General features: G+C 39.5%; 1 protein-coding gene across 5 annotated transcripts in view; it reads right to left on the bottom strand.

Annotated features, from left to right (window-relative positions):
• The window catches only part of LOC110948477 (RNA binding protein fox-1 homolog 3-like), a 550,111-nt gene that overhangs the window by 449,894 nt on the left and 77,515 nt on the right, over window positions 1-22,702 (bottom strand). The window lies entirely within an intron of this gene.

Here is a 22,702-nt window from a genome sequence, read left to right as displayed (position 1 = left end):
TTCAAATGGCCTACAGTTTGTTCATAACAAATATTTCCTGTCATTTTGTAGCGCCCCCACACTCCCAGTGCTCCTCCTGCTCATCAGCCATGTCTCTGTTACCATTTGCTCATTTGTTGTGTCTCTACATTGGCCGAGCCTCCCGTCCCCTTGAGGGACTGCTTCACTCATGACTTCCACTGTTGTGTCTCGGCAGTCCTCTGCCCTTTGCACAAACATATCGATCACTTCCACCTCTCCTCCTTTGTCACCTTTTCTGTCCTAGGCTAAAAATACATTTTCACAACCAATTCGTGTCACCAACGACCACCTCCAATCCTCTGTCCTTCATCATTTGACCCCTCTCCTTTGGCTTTAATCCTATTCATATTTCTGCTGAAAATTTCAGTTGTGTCAAAGTCCGTCTTGTGACCTCTTCAATACCACCGTTCAGACGATCTCCTGTGTGTTTTTCACAGTAGATCCCCTTGTGAATAAAACCCACACATGTGCTGTCTTAAAATAAATACTGATTGCTATGTTATTAAGTTCCTTTAGCTCATAAAAACATGACAGCCCCTAGATGTTTACAGAGCCAGGCACTTTACAGGGGTCAATAAAAGGAAATTGCTGCTCAAATAAGCTCTGGGAGTGTGACTTAAGACATACAACTCCAACTATGACCTGATCTAAACAACAAATAAATAGCACACACCTTCACAGGCTTCCTCCCTGGAATGTACCACAAAGAAATTAAGTCGTCGTCATTTAACTGTACAGCAAAGCTCAGTTTTCTGTCTAAAAAGCGTGTCTTAACTCTGCTCTCGTTTACCCACATTGACGAAATCTCATCTGTGAACCTCTTATCTCTTTGACAAGGGCTGACAATAACAAGCACTAAGGTCACTGCAAAGACACTGCTTTACTCTCGAAATAACAAGTTTGGGTTTCGTAAGGGCTCAAGTAGTAGCAATAATGTCCAGATCAACGGACCACATGCATACCCTTGGCAATACAAGGAAGGTCTGTTTGAGGAAGGCTTTTCAGAAGGTCACAGCGGCAAGGCCTCAACTGAAGTGTCTCAATCAAAGCAGTGCAGAGACAGGGTCACCTGATGGCCACTGCCGCCTGTTCCAGAGGGTACTTAACCCTGGATGAGTAGCTAATGGAGGGAGTCATCCAGAGTAGATTCACCTAACTGATTTAAATAGGCATCCACTCACAAATGCATGGATAAGCGTGGAACTGCTGAGTGCTACTAGGCCAAAGGTGCTATTAAGGGGACAAAATAACACTCAACAATATCCACAGACGCTGTTTTGATGTGCACTGAGTGGATGATTCAGATAGTGTAACATAAAGAAAAAAACACAGAAGTAAAGATTTATTTAATTTACCATTATTTTCAGTGGGTTATTGAACTTTGTGATTGGGGTTTTATTTTTGCAGGATACAACAACCACAAATCAATTGTTTTCGTAATAATCTAGGCAATTTGAAGAATAGCTCGAGACTGACTTGATCGTGCTGACAGTAGCTGACGTCAAGAAGGGGGGGAAAAACACGCAGTAAAAAACTCGACAACATATTAAATCTGATCGCACTGTAACGAAAAGCAAGCAGTGATAATAATAAGCTCTGATGGGGCCCTCTTATGGCCCATCGATTTCCAATAGCTGAGATCATAGAAAGCTGGGGGGGTAATTACACTGTGCAAGCAGAGGTCGTCCTGAGCAAATATCATTATCATCAGATTAGAATGAAAGGCTGGCGCAGGTCGAGCACACGAGGGTGAAGGAGACCCAGAGGAGAAGCTTCTCAGCACACATTTCTGACCCTTCATCTGTCTCAATGTCCCCCACCTTGCTCCCACCTTCACGGGTCAGCCCTACATCACACTGACACAAACAAGGGGAGGTGGCAGGTCACCAAGGCACAACCATTCATCAGTGAGAGACCAGGCATATGATGAGAATGATACCTTGGAGTAGCAAACAGATAAACAAAGGGGACAACATAAAATGGAGCGGGCAATCTGTTTGGTGCAGAGCTGATATGGGACAGTTATAGCAGAAGGATGGATTGGATATGAATGGTAAAAATCCTCCATGAAAATCAGATTTTAAGCTTCATTGTTCAAAATGGAAGTATTCTTCATGTAAAAGGTGACCTATACAAGTGGTCACGATTAAATAAAGACCCGCTAACACCGTTTCTCCTCTAATTACATAACATATCATTGCATAAAAACATATATATCAAATAAGAGTATCAAATGCAAAAATGCAGTTTGGCTCTGTAAATTGTTTATTTTTCCAGTCTCACCGGAGTGATTTTATTCCACACCTCACTCACTTAATTTTGCTGTATTTTCCCAGTATGTTGTTTGGGACATCAGTTATCCCACTTTTATGAATAACGTAACAAGTGAATAGAAAATAAAGGCAAAACTGGCGATGCATAGCTAGTTCTGATTGTAACTGTCAGAGTCTGACCCTATCAGAATAAAACAGAATAGAGAAACAGCCGGTATAAAAATGCACATTTTCAAAGATGCATACATCAAAAACAGAATGCTTTCCCCTCTCCTTTTCTCTCCAAGATGCCATATATGGTTCAAATAATGTGTGAAGAAATAGATGAACCATCTGCAGATGATTAGGTGGGTGGGCGTCGCACTCCCCACTCACCCATTTGCCTCACCCTGGGTGCTCCCCCAACTGCCAACACCCATGAATGCAAACGCAGAGATCCCGGGTAGCCCTGCAAGAGTTTGCAAGTGCCACTCTGATGAGCCTCTGATGTCTCTATCTGTGCTGCTCAGTGTGGGAGCTGGCCCAGGCCACCTACATTAACATAAACAAGGCGTGCTGCTGGGGTCCGCCTGTCAGGGGCTGTCACCACCGAGGACAGAGGAGAGACGCCTCTGCATTAACCTCCAGGCTTATCTCACTCTCTGTGCGTTCCACAAAAAAAGTGGGGATTAGTGCTCAGTCAGGAATTGCTTTTGGGTCCTTGTCACTCCTGCACGATTACTGAACTCCCTCTTCTATACTCAGACTATTATTCTCATCTTCCTCTTCCACTTTCCCAAAGGGAGGGAATCCCTGGGGTTTTAAAATGGCAACCCACAGGATCCGAGTTTCTTTGATTTTGGTGTCACCTTTGGTGATAAGTTGTCACTGCAGTGATTTCTGCTTTTACATGAGCCAATTAAATTTAACTGAGACAGTTTCTATGAATGGTTACAAAATGAAAGGAATTTTTTTTTAAAGTCCATATGCACAGCATCCTCTATAATTGTTCTGAATGGATGAACAAATTCAGCACTCTGCAAACTAGCACGGACTATACAGAGATGCATGAAGTATATCTACAGATAATTAGGACCAAAATCTAAAGTGTGAGGGACCAAAACAGATCCAGAGAGAGGGCAGCAGTGTGGTGTTCCACAAATTAATGAGCTTCTACGGTCAAAAACAGCAGTATTTTTTCCTAAATTTCTCATGTCACCTATAAAAATACATTTCCCTGCTCCACTCAGAATACCAACTAATTGATCAGCGTTAATATACACAAATATTTTTAACACACCAACCCAAGATCCGCTGCAGTACAATAGAGTCCCAGCCTGACTGAACAAGCTTGAATACAATTTGTGCCTGAGACAACTGGGGAGCCCTTGAAGACCTCTCCTTTTCACTGTTATTTCTATAGTTTGCTCATACTTCTGCTGGAGAAACAGTTTTCTTTCTCTGACAGCTGAATGTGCACCACTTCAACAAATACCAATCCAAAATTACAAACAGTGTGTACACAAACAAGCACAAAAAGTATTCAGCAAATGTTGTAAAATCCAAACACTCACAATCACAATTTCCATAACAAATACTTTAATACTGAGCAGAAAAGAAAAGGTTAGACTGCTATAAAATGGAATTTAATCTGTTTTGAAATAAACTCTTTTTCTTCATCTGAGTTTTTTTTTTAATTCTGACTAAGGGTTTAGTCTAAATAATAGTTTTTTTGTTTTTTTGTTTAAAGTCCCTACAGGAACACAGATACTGTGGTCAGGACTGTTGTAGAAGCTTTAAAATATCAAAGATACATATTTAGAACTGTCTGCATGAAAATAAAGTCTTGGCTGAGATGCAATTCTACACTGTTAATTCCTCTAGAATATACAGATCTGTGAAGTCCCTGCCTATATCCATCTGCTTTGCTGCAGCGCATCCACACCAGATCACCTACAACTCTGCTCAAACACAATAAAACCACTCTATGCTGCACACTGGCCTGTTGTAACATAGGACTAATTCAGCCACACATGCTCAAAACCAGCTGTGAACAAGAAAAATAATATGGAGAGCACCATCACAGGTATTGACAGGATTGGATCCTTAAGTTTGTGATGTCAGAAACCCCTGCTGTTTGAATCTGTATTTTTGAGTAACTTTTGCCCTGGAGTTTCAAGGTGAGACTCAGTCACAGTGTTGACTGCTTTTGTCTCTAATGAAATGAAAAAAAAAAACACTATATGGACATGTTAAAGTAAAAAAAAATAATAATAATAATCAGAAAGAGTTTTCTGCTATGAAAATATTAAGCAAACCTAAAGAAAAGATGTCTGTTCAGGCTACTTTTCCGAGGTCAAGGCTGAACTATCCCACTTCATTGTGGAGTTTTCTTACTCTGCTCTGCACAAGTCCAGATCAGCATTGTGTTCACAACAGCAAAATGGAACCTTGTAATACTTGCCACACATCAAATTCTACTGATATTAGACGGCTCAGAGTTGATGAAATGTCAACTAAAGACTGTATTGTTGGTAAGAAATATGTCTACATCTATATAGACTTATTGGTCATTTTATTAGGTACACCTTGCTAGTAAAAGGTTGGATCCCTCTTTTGCCTTCAGACCTGACTTAATTCTTCATGGCATACTTTCAACAAGGTGTTGGAAACATTCCTCAGAGATTTTGGTCCATACTGACATGATAGCATCACGTGGTTGCTGCAGATTTGTTGGCTGCACATCTATGATGCCAATCTCAAAGGTTCTATAGGATGGAGGTCTGGTGACGGTGGAGGTCGTTGGAGTACAGTGAACTCAATGGCATGTTCAAGAAACCAGTTTGAGATGATCTGAGCTTTGTGACAGTGCATTATCTTGCTGGATGGGTACACTGTGGTCATAAAGGGATGGAAATGGTTAGCAACAATACTCAGACAGGCTGGGGTGTGTAAACGATGCTCAGTTGTTGCTAAGGACCCCAAAGTATGCCAAGAAAATATCTCCCACACCATTACACCACCACCATCAGCCTGAACCGTTGACACAAGCAGGATGGATCCATGCTTTCATGTTGTTTACGCCAACTTCTGACCCAACCATCTGAATGTTGCAGCTGAAATTGAGACTCATCTGACCAGACAGCATTTCTTCAATCTTATTTTATCCAATTTTGGTGAACCTGTGCAAATTACAGAATTATAGCCTCAGTTTCCTGTTCTGACCTGACAGGAACGGCACCTGGCGTGGTCTTCTGCTGCTGTAGCCCATCATCTTCAAGGTTTGACTTGTTGTGCATTCAGAGATGGTATTCAACATTTCTTGGTTGTTGTGTTACTGTTGGCTTTCTATCATCTCCAACCAGTCTGCCCATTCTCCTCTGATCTCTCACATCAACAAGGCATTTTTGTCCACACAACTGCTGCTCATTGGATGTTTGCTCTTTCTTGGACCACTCTGTGTAAAGCCGAGAGATGGTTGTGCATGAAAATCCAATAAATCAGTGGTTTCAGAAATATTTAGACCAGCCCTTCTAGCACCAACAACCATGCCACGTTCAAAGTCACCTAAATCCTCTTTCTTCCCCATTTTGATGCTCGGTTTGAACTTCAGCAAGTTGTCTTGACCACGTCTATATGCCTAAATATATTGAGTTGCGGCAATGTGATTGACTGATTAGCCATTTTGTGTTAACAAGCAATTGAACAGGTGTATCCAATAAAATGACTGGAGAGTGCATATATACTTACAGGAACTTTCTGATGCCCCAAAATCATTTTAAAAATTTGCACTTTTTTCCATGCTCAAAGGCTCCATTTGAGTCATTCAATTATTTGGATCCAGTGGAAACTAAGTTGTCTGCATCTTTGACAGGCATTGCGGCTGTGGGAGATGCTTTCCTGGGTAAAATGTTTTTGAAGATTAAAATACAAAAATTCCCTTGTCTGAAGCCATATGAACTTCTCATAATTCAGCCACAATATCTTTCAGTCCTTAGTCTTGGGTCCTAAATAAACAAATAAGCGCTGAACAAAATCTCAGATGGTGCAGAAACAAATTTCCTGAATCCTGTATGACATGGACTGAGCCAAAGGATAATGTTAGCTTGTTTAGAGTAACAGAAAGATAGCTCATAATGTGAGAATATGTGTTAGCACACTCTGTGTAGCGCCCTCCATGGTTATGCTAATGGTATCTTTGCAACATCACCATGAAGAGGATGTTGAGCAGGAGAGACAGGCACAAAGTAGACCAGCACAAACATAGCCTGAAGCTTTTTAGAGGCTCAGAAAATATGACAAAAACTAACAATAAAGTCCTCACAAGAAAACAGGATGAGTGAGTTTAATAAGACAGTATTGTTTGCTTGAACTACTTGAAGGATAGTTTTTTTTCTAAAGCTAATATTTTTATAGCATTTGATTAGCCTCAAAAACCCGTTCACACAAAAAACAGGCACGTACACATGATATGAACACAGAAAGCAGCCTCTGCAGGCATAAAGCCATCCTTGCAAGTGAACATTTCTTCTCTGCATGCCACAATGTGACAAGTTCACAACTCTTTAACACTCACTTGCTCATTAAGCTAAATTTGTGACATTGGAAGCTGCACAGTGGCTGGCATCTCTACTGCTTTGACTGGTTAAATGTGCAGTATTGATTGGATTTTGCACATATTGACTGATAAACCACAGGCTGTTCAACACTTAAGTGTTATTGTCTATCCAGTATGGTCGACTATTGTGAGTACAGCAACAAAAGGTACTTGCTTCAAGGTAAAGTGAAAAATTCAGACTTAACATGGCAATGCAGAATTTTCCACAGCTTGTTAAACACAGAGAGAAATAGTGACTGAACAACATGTAATAAATAATCACTATCATTCAGGGGCCCAAACACGCTCAGTGATTGATGTAGATAGGTCAGGGTGGCAATACTGTCTACTACACTACTATTTAAAAGCAATTTTTTTTTACCCTACATTTATTTGTTATTTATTAAATTTGACGAATAGATATTTTGCATATTTAGAATAATGCAACAAACTATAATCAGCAAAGAAATAACATTGTCATCAAGTCTTCTCATGGCATCATATTGTTAGATCAAAGACGCAAGTCTATTGATCTCCATGTAGGGTACTCAGATAGAGATCCAGAATACAGGATCTGAGTACTACTTCTACCATTTCATACTAATATATACTGCTTTCTGCACACATATCCCATACATGTGCACATGTTTTGAGATCAATTAAATGCCATATTTTATTTTAGATACTTATTATCCTACCTCTACTATTTGTTATATACATTCTTTTTTTCATATATCAGACAGCTGGGCACTGCAATAAAAATATTCATGCCACTGTTTTAATGTTTTGGGTTTTTTTGGTTTAAGCTTCATCCCAAGATTTACAAAAAAAAAAAAAAAAGAATAGATGCTGAAATTATTTCCTTTCATTGGTTGATTTTTTGCGTAGTACTGAAATCGTAGAATTCCAGTGAGATTAGTACCAACTACCATAATTCTGGTATCATGGCATCTCTACTGGCTCACTGCTTATGCTGTCACTACAGTTTTTCTTCCATTAATCCCAAACAACATTAGAAAAACTAAAATCAAAATAAAGCATAAAACCTTCTTTTTTTCTGTCTCTCTCTTTCCTTCCTTTCACTGAGCTCTCCTGAACTTTGGCTGCACTGTATGTAAAACTACTTTCTTTCTCCTGCCAAGTCACTACTGTATTTGCTGAACAGGTTCTTGACATCTCCGTACTGGTGATTTCCGTGTCCTTCAGCCCAGGGGAGGTGCATGCTCCCGTGTTACCAACAAGGACATGGCATGAAGGGGAAAGGTGCTCCAACACTTCCATTGTAAGTACAGGCTAAAGGCTGTCTACTTAACTGACAAAAAAAGGTAGAGATCAGTTAAGTTCTTCTTCTTCTCCTCAGTTTGGCCACATGGCTCCCAGCCAACAAAAGACTGCAGTGTTCTACAGCTGCAACATTGTGAGAGCTTAATCCATATCTCCAGACCTCAGGCCTAATCAAACAGACTGAATGTAGGGAAGGAGTCAATAGCTGCTTAATTACTAACGAGAGTAATGACAATAACAATCACATTCCTTTCCAGGCTGACGTAATTAAGGGAGGCATGAAAAGCGTACCAAGGGAGAGCTGCCTCCAAGCAAGGCAGCAATTAGGGCAGAAGCTGAGGAGGCAGCTTGTGGCAAAGACATGAGATGAGCTCCAAACACTGTCTCAGCCTCACTTTCGTCTAACACCTTGTCCTCCTTTCAGGCATCAGTATCATCAGTTGGTGCCATACACTGACAGCGCTGGGCTTCATTATATCAGTCCTGCCCATCGGTGGTGCGAACACTGTTGTTCAACCGGCTTTCTCCAGTATGTCGCTGGCGGCTGCCATGTTTAATGACCCTCCTCCTCCTGTATCCAGCACTCAGTAGGCACAGCGTGAGACGTGGGGAAACACTCAATTTCTGTAATGGCTTGAAATGGAGTAAATATCACTCGGCCCCCTGCATTTGTTACTCATTCAAGCCCCGTTATCACTTGCTGCCTAATTTCCTGGTGCACTGACAAAGGCAGAGGGCGTTTCCATGGAGAGGGAACCCTTGCGGTTTTTCGTGCTTCTCTCAACTTGGCACTCTGTTCATTTCACAGCAATTATCCTGAGTCATTCCACACATTCTGCCACAGAAACTCAAGGGAAGGACCTTTCAGCTAATTGCTTTCAAATGGAAATAAAAAATAATCACACGGCTACTTTGTCAAAATGACTCCTGTTATGCAGCATTTGGTATGGGAAATTGATGTGGGATTCCTTTTAATGTCCCATTTACAATGCCTCCCGCTCTATTTCCAGATGAAAACCTTTCTTTAAATGCATTTGGGATGAAGTCTTGACACTGCATGCACCACAATTGTTCTTTTTTTTTCCCCCACCAAAAAAGCTAAATATTGATGTGGACAACTTTTTTTTTTCTAAACTAGAGGTCATTTATTGTTATTCTTGAGGTCTATTTTTGCTTGAGAAATTCATTAATTCATGAATGTACATAAATGCTAAAATGCTTAAAATTATTAATCATAAAATAAATATGCAATGCACATTTTGTTAATATAACTTTGACTCTATTCAGGCAGGGGAAAAAACGATTAAATGGCATGCTCTGCACAGTAATTAAAATGAGAAAAGTCCAGGCGCAAAGTATCTGTTACCACATCAGTCACGATTGATCTCCCTACTTGTGTTCAATATGCTTGTAAAATACAAATTATGTGAGAAGGCAGCAACTCTAAACAACTGTGGAAGTACAGCTGCTGAAGAACAGACTGCTGGATGACGCCCTGGGGTCTGAATCACTTTCAGCAGACTGTGATACAGCCACATTCACCAGACATCCAGCATGAGGCTCAGTCTGCAGAGGTCTTTATGTTACAGCAAAACACTTCACCTTGTAGACCACAGGGACTGTCTGGACATATGCAACACAATGTATGTTTGTACTGAACTCCAATTTTTAAGCATTACACAATTTTTCTTTTTTTGGTTTGTTTTTTCACTTTTTCACACTGTTCAGCCAAATACAGCAACCAAGGAGTTCCTCTTCTTGCTGTCAACATGTTTTCCCTCCAAAAGTTATCCTGCTACCATGGCCTAAGGTTTAGACTCCCATTACGTATGCAAAACAAAGAAAACAATCCTCTAGGCTGAAGCAGTATCCGTGCACTCGAAATTCCAATATAATCTGTAATGTCCTGTTTCAGAAAGCGAGTCAGGTGAAAACTTAGAGTTACCTGATTTAGTATTAAAACAAACTCTGGACTTTTTTTTTTTGTTCTCTGCTTAACTGTGACTCAGTTACTATGGCAGCATATTCCGCAAAGCTAACTTGACCAGGTTTACTTCAGCTAAATCTGAGTTTTACCTCCTCGTGTGTTGAAGCCTTCAGGCTGAAGGAAGTATCAGACATTGTGAGTTTTCAACCCCGTCTCACAAAAAATAGCTTTTATATGATGAACTTAACTGCAAAAGCAATTTCATTTTCAGTGACATGTATCTTCTTGTTTTATTTTGGACTTGATGACTCTACAATCTTATGAAATCATCACTGTGGGAACCAAGAAAATGGAGGAAAAACTTCCAGCATGTTACTAGGCTAACTATGACTTAACTATGACATTTTCCTGAACCCAAACAAGCAGTTTAGGTGAGTAAAAATAAACAAATAGTGAATGAAGATGAAACTAAAGTCCAAAACAGATTTGTGCTTTCTACAAGGGTACACACTGCCTGTCCTACAACACTATAATGGCACCTTTCAAGTAGATAATACATTTCTTACAAAACATGAATGAGAATGCAGCTTTGTTTCACAGGAAAGTCATTTTTGGGCGACAGGGATGGTCCCTTTCTTGAAGGGCCAGCTGATGTTTAACCAGTAAGAGGGTGATCAGACATACGTGGATGCTTTATCACTCCCTGATGGTTACATATTTGAGCATTACTGTTTCACTACACAATCGATCATTTATCTGAACAATATCCTCAACCCCCTGTCATTCACAGAACACATTGTGGAAATGCTCTCATTTTAGATCAAATGCTTTGTGTTGCACTTCGTCTGTTTGCCAAAGGGAATTTCCTAAATTACCTCAGTGACACTGAGCACATTTCCAAGGCAACCGTCAGTCAGGCTATAAGAAATGTTGCTCTGGCTATTGAACACTTTCACTGTACACTTTTGTGGCCACAGACCCAAAAGACCCATCAAAGAAGAACTTCATTGCAAGTGGAAGCTGTAACTAATTTATTTAATACCAGGCTTCGAGACTTGCAGTACTAATCACTTAATGTGATATATTTAAGGGTTTCCAGGTGTGATTGGGTGCATAGATGGCCCTCATATTCCAATCACAGCTCCTTCAGTTAATGAAGGAGATTATGTGAATAGGAAGTCTTTTCACAGCATTAATGTTCAGGTAAATAGCAGCCTTTAGGCTTTTACTTCACAACACAACTACTGCAGCTAACTGCTGTTATGCACTGTGAAGATCATATGCAATGCGGTCCACAATGCATTAGTACAGCAGTCTGCAATTTTCTGGCCACTTCACGTTCTATTTTTTCTTAAATAGGCTATTTACTCACATTCTGCATATATTCATTAGTATTTCTAACTTTAAAAATATCATGACTGTGCCTTTGCGTCTTCCTTTTGGATGGTGAGACAGTAGTCAATCCAGAGTGCAGATTTAAACTCAGAGTTTGTTAAACTTGCTAAAGAGGCTTCAGTAGAGGTCATTCATGATAAAGACAACCAGCGAGTCAAAAACTGGAAGACAACCAAATGGACAAAGATGGTGCACACTGGTGGTAGATCAATGGTGGGGATAGAAAACTCCCTTTGACAGCAAATTAACCCAAATATTAAACAGCATTTTTTCCCTGAAGATTAGAATTAGGGTTGTTTATTACATTTACGTATTACCAAAATACCAGACAATGTTAACGAAAGGACAGTCTTTCACAAAATGTTGCATCATAGGTTGTGTGTAGACTTAATGCTGCTAGACTGACCAGTAATTTTGAATCTGTTTTTCAGAGTCAGTCCTAAAGGTGTTTGGTTAGCCTACTTTAACCTGCAGCACTGTCTGAAGGCTTGTGTAACGTGTTTTATTGCCACGGAGGAAATAATGTCTTTACTGCAGAAATGAACCAAGGAGAAAATCTGCCAAACAGGCAAGAATTACGGCTGTCACGGTTACGGATGATGAGCTGTCACAGATGATGAGCTCAAAAAGACAGTCTGGAAAATGCTAACTGTCAAAGAAAATGAGTCTCACTGCTTCAAGAGCCTGACAGGAGAGAGTGTGGGTATATGACTGATGAACACGATACACAAACACGTGTTTTACGTATGAACACATTTAATGTTTCACTTATAGAAGAGAAAAGATTTGAATGATGAGGACTCTCTTGTCCTTGGATTAATGGTATCTCAGGGAAACTATCCCCACAAGACAGGAGTAAAATTATGGCATGGCTTGTCTCCTTGGTTAAAAAGAAAGAAAAGAAAAAAGGAAAAAAAGATTTATTTTTTTTAAAAAGGCCCCCCAGACATAAGTAGATGCACTAAATGAAAGGATGATTCATTATTTTTTGCCTAGTTTATATTCGTAGGCTTTAATTAAGCTAAATTATTATGCTTTTTGTCTTTCATTCAAATCAAAACTCCTACAAGATTAAATTAAGTTCAGTCTGGTCATTTCACTTTATCCCATTCATCTACTCATTTTCTTCTGCTTATCCAGGGTTGGGTTGTGGTGGCAGGCTAAAAATTCCATTTCAAGACATCCCTCTCCCCAGATGAAATATGTCATCTATTCTGCGAGTTCTGGTTCTGCACCTGGGTCTCCTTTCACTTGGACATACCCCAAGACCTCCAAAGGTAGGCATCCTTATCTGATGCCTGAACCAAATCAGCTGATTCCTTTCAAGACAAAGGAGCCGCAACTCTGCTTCGAGCTCATCCAGATGTCCAACGTCCTTATCTCATCTCTAAGACTGAGCCCAGCCACCCTACAGAGCAAAATTCATTTGGGCTGTTCACATCTACGACCTCATTCTTTTGGTCACCAGTCAGAGTTTATAACTATAGGAGGGGGTTGCAACATACATCACCTGGTTAATCGAGAGCCACAGCAGTTCGGTTTAGCACCCACTTTACTGATGATGCCACCAAAATCCATGAGTCCATCTCACCCTCTATTTCACTCACTAACAAAATACCAAGATGCTTAAAGTCTGTCTCTTGGGGCAGCACTCACCCACAACGAAGAGGGAAAAGTTCACCTGTTTCTGGCAGAGAACCATGGCCTCAGACCTGGAGGTACTGACCCTCATCCCGGACACTTCACACTCTGCTGCAAACTGCCCCAGTGTGTGCTGAAGGTCACGGCTGGATGCAGCCAACAGAACCACTTCATTCGCAAAAGCAAAGATGCAACTCTGACTTATATTTACTTTATTTATAGTGATAAATATAATATAGGTCAAAAACAGGCAAGACTATGTAAGTAACTGGTATTACACAATACTCTAGGTTTCTACAGTACAACAAATGCATGGCAATGACTCCTTTCAAAATCATTATTTCCACTAAAACCGTCATACAACTGCAGAAGAAATGTTGGTTAGTTATTAAGGTATGAAAAACAGATCCCACCCAACCCTACAGTCTCTTCATCTCATACATTCAAGAGATTTTCCACTCAATTCCACAACTGTTACACAAAATCCTGATAGGCAAGCTTGCTCTAAGAAAGAGGTTTTCGACAGCAAAAATGCAGCATATATCAGATATTGTTACATGAACTGCAGCAGGCTGTTCTTTCGGGTTTAGCGGGCCTCTTTTTTTCTATTTTTTTTTTTTTTTGGTGTTTGAAGGGAGGCAGGCAGGCAGAGTGGTGCTGATGTGTTGACGTATGGTGGGAGGTAGGAAGAGGCAGCTGCTGTTCATCTCCATGAGAGGAAGGCCACTCAGAGGATGAGTGGAGAGGGGCCTTTCAGAAGATCTCTGAGTCAGAGCGAGTGGGGAGGCATCAGGATATTATTAGGGAGGTGTGCCTGCTGCCCTGCTATTATAGCTGAAATAAATGGTTCTGCTGCTTTCCTCTAAAGATACACCTGCTCAGCGTTGTTTCATCAGGTATTACATGTGAGATGTAAAAGACATTCAGTAGTATTAAACCTATAATTGCCAAAAGATGATAGGCTTAATGACACTTTAGATTGTCACAAAGGAGACAAAGGGCATCAGTATAAAATCTGTTCACCACAGACGTAGCTTATGTCGCCACCTCAGTGAGCAAAATGTGAGAAAGTGCAGAATATGGACTCAAATCTTTGTCTGACATTCACTGCAGTTAATTCTATTATCTCCTTGTCTTCAGGTACATTTTATGAACCTGAAACAGTTACAATATACAGTATAACAGAGCCTCCAATAAAAAAAACCCAGCTGGAGGCCTGCTTTGTTATTCTCTTGAATTCCTCGGCTGACTGAGGCTCTACAAACTCTGTATTATCTCAAGTGAAACAGCCACACAGCGCTTAATCTCTAGTTTAAATGCACTTAAAGAAATGATTGAATGTATAGTGCAGGAACCGAAATGTCACTGATGAGCTCTTTTTTGAAGCTTTGTATAAAACATAAAGGCAGAAACGAAAATGTTAATGAATTGTCTGAGGAGTAGAAGATCAGAGGAGCCAAACGAATTTCATATCACACCTAAAGACCTGGCATTTAATTAAAGTGGCCTGAAAAGGGGCTGCTTGGTTGGCTGACAACAGTTTCTCTTGAAGCAAATTAAAGAAATCAATTACTGCCGTGTGAAAATGTAATGCCAGCACACTGAAGCCCCACAGTGCCACAATGAGACACCAGGCCAAGGGGAGAAAAGCGAGGAGGAGGGCGCCTCCAGTATGCCACATCTGACTGGCTCGGCTACAGAGTTTATCACGTCAACCTGTTACAGGCAACAGAGCCTGAAAGGGCCCACGCGCTGGAATGAAGCCGCAAATCAGCCTAGCTGCCTCCACAAGCCTGAGCCTCCTCCACTCTTCTCCCAGCTCTTACTCATTCTCTCACCTTCATTTTCCCTCTCTCTGTCTCACACACATGCACAGTGCACACATATGGTTCATATGCAAGAGTTGGAGATATCGCAGGGTAATAATGGCCATTTAATACATGCTGCACATTGACTCATCAGTGTAGTCCCATCCAAATGTGAAAAGCAATCCTTCCTGGATACGAATATCTGTCGAAGCCACAGCTGCAACGCAATTTAATACAAATAGATTTTTTTTATTTGCAGTTTCATTTGTTCATTTATGTTGTCAGGTTTTTACCCTGAAAGTCAGTGGGAAGCTAATTTTAAAGATTCTTCCACTACTGTCAGGCCATAGTTTTAAAGTCCATCCATCCATCCATTATCTATACCGCTCAATCCTTGATAGCGGGGTAGCGGTGGCTGGAGCCTCTCTCAGCTGGCTTGGAGCGAAGGCAGGGGACACCCTGGACAGGTCACCAATCTGTCGCAAGGCTACATATACAGACAATCACTCTCGCATTCACAGCTAAGGGCAAATTTTGAATAATCAATTAACCTCAGCATATTTTTGGACTGTGGGAGGAAGCCGGAGTACCCTGAGAAAACCCACGCACGCACAGGGAGAACATGCAAACTCCATGCAGAAAGATTCCGGGAAGGCCAGGATGCGGGGATCTTCTAGCTGCAAGGCGAAAATGCTAACCACCACCCCACTGTGCAGCTCACAATTTTAAAGTGCAAAGCAAAAACAACAACCTCTGATGGAAATCAAGTTTTCTATTTTTTTAACATGTCCAAATGGTTATGTTTCTGTACTAGAAGACACAATGAGCAGTCAACATCTCAGCAGAGCATTTCCAGCTTGAAACTTCAGTGTACCAATGACAATCTCAAGAACACTAATTCAGAGTTCCAGAGATTCATACGCAACATACTTTAAGGAATCAATCCCTTCAGCTTGCAGGGTTGGATTTTTGTATCATTCTTCATCATCAGGAATTCAGACAAGCAGACAGCATTCTGGGAGTTTAACTAGTAAACTGCCACCATGACAAAGTCTCCTGTGATGCTTAAGGTGAACCATTCAGGCTGCTTGGTTTAAAAGGCTGCTGAAGTAAGCTACAACAGCCTTGTAGTTTTTATCAAGTAGATTACTGTATTAATCTACATTTGATGCTGTAATGGGAATTTGACACAACGGAACCACGTATATGGGCTTCAGCAAAAAAAACAAAACAAAAAAAAAACTACATAGTGCATGTTCATGGTAATGAAGAAACATGTCAGCCAGTGCAGCAGCAGTGTTACTCACTGGTGTGTTTTTAATCATTTTTAGACAACAATGGAGCTCTATAGCACTGGGAAATAAGTTCAGAGCTTTGAGTACACAAGTAACACTTGTTAATAAGGTCAGTAAATTACTGGTTTGGGTCTTTTTTGGGATTTGGCAATAAGGAAATATTTAATTACCTTATTTTAAACATACGTATTTCTTCTACATTTATGGCTCCTCAAATAAACCTATTGTGTGTATCAGAGATTCTAAAAGCCCAGACCTCAGCAAGTCAATCTGGACCCTGTCCATTACATTTGAACAGATTTTTCTATTGCTCAATAAATATCTAATTCCACTGAATAAACAGTATCACTGGCCATTATTCACTGTAATCCTGTCAGTTGAATGTAGCTTTAATGTGGCTTATTCACTGTTGCTGCCAAGTTCACACATTAACATTACACCAGAAAATTTACCATTAGCTCCTAAACCACGGATACAGTACACAATTTTAGCAAAATGTAGAAATGAGCATGAGTCAGAAATAAATACAGACCAAGTGATATCTACTCACAAGTGCAGTGTTTTACATTTTCACTTAACACAGCAGGGGCTGACAACAGGTAGGGACAGTTTGGCCCAATTACAAAATATGAGATGTTAGTGGTAGAATGGTGTACAAGAGTTCAGGAGTCAGACTGATGCAACTGACTGCAGGCAAATGTATTTTGTCAATGCATTTTGACAAGCTGCTCAAAAGTTAGAAGCTGACTAAATGTTATTTGCTATTGTCAATCATTCAAGCCTTCTAATGTTAAATCAAAATCAAATACAGATTTTGTTATAGAACCTTGGGATAACAGTTTTTTGACCACCAAAACCAAACAACTCTGACATATCATCACCTTTTACGTTAATTCAGACTCACATCTAGCGCTTCTACAATTAGTGTGTGTGAATTTTTTATTTTTTATTTTTAAATATATACTACTCATTGTAATTGTTGGGTCACGATGTCAGAAATTTTTGGCTCTAGTCTTTGTTTAGCTGCAGTTAGTGCTACAGTTTCAGATAGTGGCTGTGGCAGTCCAACCTAGCTCAGTATTAAAGTTTCTGAAGTGACAGAAACTTAAGAGGTGGTTTGTAAACTGTGCAAAGCTTTGATGTCAAACTACAGCAGCAAAGTACAATGCACAAGCACCTATAGAGAAAACATATAGGCATGTTCTGCATGTAGGGTTTTACATCTTTGCTCGACTCCCTCTCTCTGAACTCACATAACTGCATTTAATAAAGCCTAATTCCCAACAAGCCAGGTCTCATCTATATATTTTTCTCTGTATATTGTCTGACAATGGAGAAAGTGTGACATATTGACTTTAAACATTGCTCATTAGGACTACATGTTAACGAGCAGTTATTTCAAAGCTGCTGCTCCAGACTACTAAAATCCTGATTTTGTGTCTGTAGCATTATTGTCTCATGACAAACTCACCACACAAGGTAAATTTGCACGTTATTATACAGACTGAACCTTTTCACTTTGTTGAGAGGTTTAATGGAAACTTTCTTTTGGTGTGCCCTGATGACTTAAATAAGTCCTTTGGTTTATTTTATCATGTTAGACTGGCCAGTGTAAACTTGCAATTTTGCACTATAATATGAAAGCTTTTGCTCACATTTCGTACTGTGCTGCGTTATATACAGATATGCAATTTGTTATGGATGAAAATTAATCGTTTAGATTAATCAACTAATCAGTGAAACAGTCGATAGATTAATTGATAGAAAAATTGCAATTAGTAGCAGCCCTCCTTCCATCCATAAATGTTCCAACGAGCAACATTAACATTCATTTGACGTCATGTTTCTTGCCACCTGGGAAATTTAAGTCCAATATCCCATCTCCTTTAGCTTGGTTTTTGGTCTGTACCAATTCCTGAGGGAAATATATTCATCTTTAATTGCTAAATGCTTTGATATATTCACTACACTGTCTGTCTGCAGCTTGGTGCTGGTTGGGTAATGTAAAGTGGGTTTAAAGAGCTCTATTGCCCTCTCTAAATGGCACTGAGTGTTTTTTTTTTTTGTTTACATTAGCCTATACTTAGTTTTTCTGTGATTGGTGTACTATTATCTGTTTGTGGAGTTATAATGTGTGCAGTTATTAATGTGTAAACACTCTCATAAGAGTATCTCAATGTGTGCGAAAGACATGTGTGTCCTCAAGCACTAATTATATTGAATGATCCTAAATCATTGCTCCGTCGCTCCACCAGTGAGCAAAACCTACAAAAATACTTCTATGTTCTATTGAAAAGGTGGACTGTATCTGTAAAATCTGCTGACTTTAAAACAATCAGATTAGTCTGTATTTCAATCAAGTTTTATGATCAGTGTTGTTAAAGAGAACATTTTGATTTTTACACTACCATAAAATTGCCTTTCCTTTAAAAATATAGGCATCCATCTAATCCTCATTTATCAGGATGGTGTAATCATACGCAGTTATCTCGTTATCGCATGGCACTATCACCACTTTTCGAAAAGAACCGTCATAAACTTAAACCGTTTGTTCATGATGGTGATTGACAGAGTACCCTTTAGTTGATCATTAACAACAGTCTATACGTTTGCACATTCTCATGTACCACTAAAAAACTGCTGGAATTATTTTCTAAAAGATTGTTTGTGGAATTAAGAAATATAATTACAGTTTAGCAGATGGAGGAAGGGCTACCATATTATAGACAAAATTGTTGTAAGATCCCTGCTGTTCAGTTTTAATACTGTATGCTATTGTGCTATTCAGGAGGAATGATTGCCGACCTCCCTAAATGTTAATCTCTCCATTATCAAATTAATGTCAACACACATAACGGGAGCAGCATTCACGTACAAGCTTTGTCCAAATAAACAGAGAGCCACTCAAGGTCAATGTGAGTGTAGATTTAGTTGGATGAAGCACTGACATGCTACCTTCAGCAGTGAAATTCAATTTGAACTAAAAGGGTTAAATTAATTTTTAAAAACAGTAGTTTTGCCTGTATGCTCACCTTACAGCGAGTGCCTGGCCGCGAGCCCTCCGCTGTCATGACATGTTGACCATGTGTGGCTATGGACTGTACTGCAGCAACATCACACACACACACACACACACACACACACACACACACACACACACACACACACACACACACACACACACACACACACACACACACACACACACCACACACACACCCTCTCTCCAGCCTTCTTCAGCTTCAGGATGGCTGTCTGACAGGTGTGAAACAGTCCTCTCCTTGCAGCACTGTGGTTATTATTCTGCTGCACCAGGTGCTGCCACCCTCTTTCACGTCCAGTCCCTCTGCTAAAACCTGGTCTGTTTCCCTGATAAGACCGTTCCATTGGAAGCTGTTGGCCTGATTCACAATGGATCAGCACACATCACAACATGCCAAATACCGAGGAGTGGGGACGAGGGAGCCACCCATTTTTCTATGAAAGATGTTCACAAGGCTCAGCCGTTTATGTTCAATGCGACTGTCGGTGCCAGAGCAGGAAACTGGCACTGGAGACACTATTAGAGCATATGTGTAATGCAGCATGAAGGGCAGGTCAGTGGTTAAAAAAATATTTCACTTAAACCTGCAATAACTACTTTCTTGGCCACTTGGGGTGAAGAGAAACATGTTATGACGATGACATTCTGACACCTTTCCCCGCTGACTTTTCAAACTTGTTGGCAAACAGTTCCTACGTTACACATTCAGCAGTTACAGAGCAATATTAGTGTTAATTTGCATATGTACTTCTGATCAGCTGTTGTTCTCGGCCATCTAACTGTGAAATTTTTACATTTTTAATACATCCTATTTTTGAAGATAATTTATTGTATGTGTTGAATTATTACAAGATTTTTCAACTACTATGATAAAATTCTAACAGACTTCTAAGTGCTGAAGGCCTGCTGTAGAAATTGTAAAGAGAACAACAGGTGGTCTAATGATTATTTCCAAAGCTGCATTTGTAGCATCAGACAGCAGCAAGACCCATATGAGTGTCTTAAAACTGAGGGAGTTGCGCATATTTGCACCTGGCACAACAGCAGTGACTTCATTAATTAGTTATAATGACAAATTATCCCTAACATCAAGACTGAATCAATCAGGATCTAACGACAAGTCATACTGTGTGTTTATCTTCACCTCAGACAGGTGAGCTGACACAGAGTCACGGTTAATAAGCTGCTGGTAAATGTTTTGGGACATAGCAGATTTCGATTTGGTCTTGTGTTTATTCCTTCTACATACATCACTTGACAACTTGCAGATGACAAATATCTTGTGCCCTCTTTTTTTACTATGGCGGGTAAATGAAGCTGTGAGAAAAGGTCGTGTAAATGTGACCAGTGTCTGAAGGACAAAATGTTGCTACTTTAACAGGCAGATTATGCAGCAATGTTGTGTATCTCATGTCTGGAAAAGGCTTTGTTTAATAAAGCAGTAGGAAAATGCAGATTCTGCCTTCATATATTGCAGGTTCATTCATTTTCGTCTGTTACATTGTTGTCATAGTGTGATTGAAGACATTGTTACTATCAAAATGTTGATTATAGCCACTTAAAGTAAAAGCAGCCATACTGGCGTGGGAGAATATCAGCCATCTACTGCTATTGTGCAGATTTTCCCTTTATTGTGAAATTACAGAAAACTAGTAAAATCACAGGGGAAAAAATATTGTTTGATATATTTACATCTTGACTACATTAAAAGGAATAAATAAATAACTCTCCCAATACTGTAAATTATGTCCACATCAAAGATCTGTATTGTGAAATACAGATCTTTTTTCCAGTGTTTGGCAGTACAACTACACTGTTTAACTGTATCTAAATCATTATTCTAACAAATATTTCTGCAGTTTTTCAGTGTTAGAGTATTTTACACTTGCCAAATTTTTACCATTTTTTTTTTTTAGCATTTTTTGTTACCACACCTGACAAAACTACATAATAGGTTTCTCCAGTATGACACTAACTATGCTGACATGCTGTTTCAGGGAAGTGTTGTATTTGCAGTTACACAGCGAGAACTTCACATGAGAATACAGTGCACCTCCAGTGGAGCTTTCCTGCAGCTTGAAGTTTTACGCTTGGACTTGCTTGCACGTAACCTGATAATAAGCCATTCATGCATTAAAAGTTTGTTTGCTCACAATTCAAAACACATCGATCTCGGCACGCTGGCGTGAACTTGATGGTCTACTTCCAGTCACAGCAGGGAAAGAAGCAGCTTGCCATTCAGACTCTGAAGTGAGCAGAATACAGATGCAGTTAAGCATTTATTTACACCTATAACAGGGCGGTCGTGTTTATGTAGTTCACACTTGGAGTAAACATTTCAGTGCGCTTTCAATTCAACAGTTTTTCTGTTTATGAGATGAGTTAGTTAGTGGTTTTAACCCTGACAATATTGGCAGCAATCTTTTTATTTGATACTATTGTGATCCTGACTCCAGAGAGAAAGAAAACTGTTTAAAACTTTTTTATAAAAAACTGATTTTTATGCATCTCTGGTGGCATTTACATGTATTGTATAAAGATTAGAATAAATTCTTGCATTTCGACATGCAGTGATGAAACTCAAACAACAAATTTAACTAGTATTTTTTTCCAACCGCAACGAAGCAGCTTTATTCTACATGTTTGTTCAGAGATGTTTTTTGTAAAATTAAACAGGCTTTAATGGGATAATGAAAAGAAAAATCACTGTGTGTTTGTCTTTCTATCTGGATCTCAAGGGAGTAATCTTTAAAGAGTCAACAATACTGCATGTCATCAAATAACTGGAAATGTCTTTGAATAGCCGAATGTGTCACAGATGCATGAGGACAGCATAGCTAGAACAAAAGTGACAAACTATTTGGATTTAGAAACTGTCTCAGCACAAAATTAGACATATCTGTTATACTGTGTCCATTGATATATTTGAAAATGTTATTACAAAAAATATTAAGGCTTGCTATTTATGCTAAATGTGTCTACTGTTTTGACTTTGTGGCAATATGCGGTTGATACCATGTTTAAATGCTCTTTTAAGCACAATGAAATGCTTGGTGTTTCAGTCATCATCGGATTAAATTTTTGCATTTCCGTGATTGAATGAGTTATATCTATGCACTGTATGTATGCACCCCCTGTCAAAAGTTTTGAGACACTTTCTCATTCAAATAAATTAGAATCTGTCTCAAAACTTTTGACAGGGGGTGTACATGTCTTTGCATGAACAGCATAAAAAAGTTGTTCAAAGAGAAACATCATATAAAACACACCAGCAGCAAGAGAGAGAGTGAGTGGGAGTTTGTCACCTAACATAAAAGAAAAAACAAAACTCAACCGATTTCCATCAAAAGACGAGTTATTTCTAATAATTTTGAGGCTTGTCAGGTTGTTGAAGTTATAGTGACAGATTCAGGAATTTGTAAAATGCATTTTTCAGATT

Source organism: Acanthochromis polyacanthus, chromosome 21 (assembly GCF_021347895.1).
Source record: "Acanthochromis polyacanthus isolate Apoly-LR-REF ecotype Palm Island chromosome 21, KAUST_Apoly_ChrSc, whole genome shotgun sequence".
Lineage (NCBI taxonomy): Eukaryota > Metazoa > Chordata > Actinopteri > Pomacentridae > Acanthochromis > Acanthochromis polyacanthus.
This window is presented reverse-complemented; position numbering and strand designations above follow the sequence as displayed.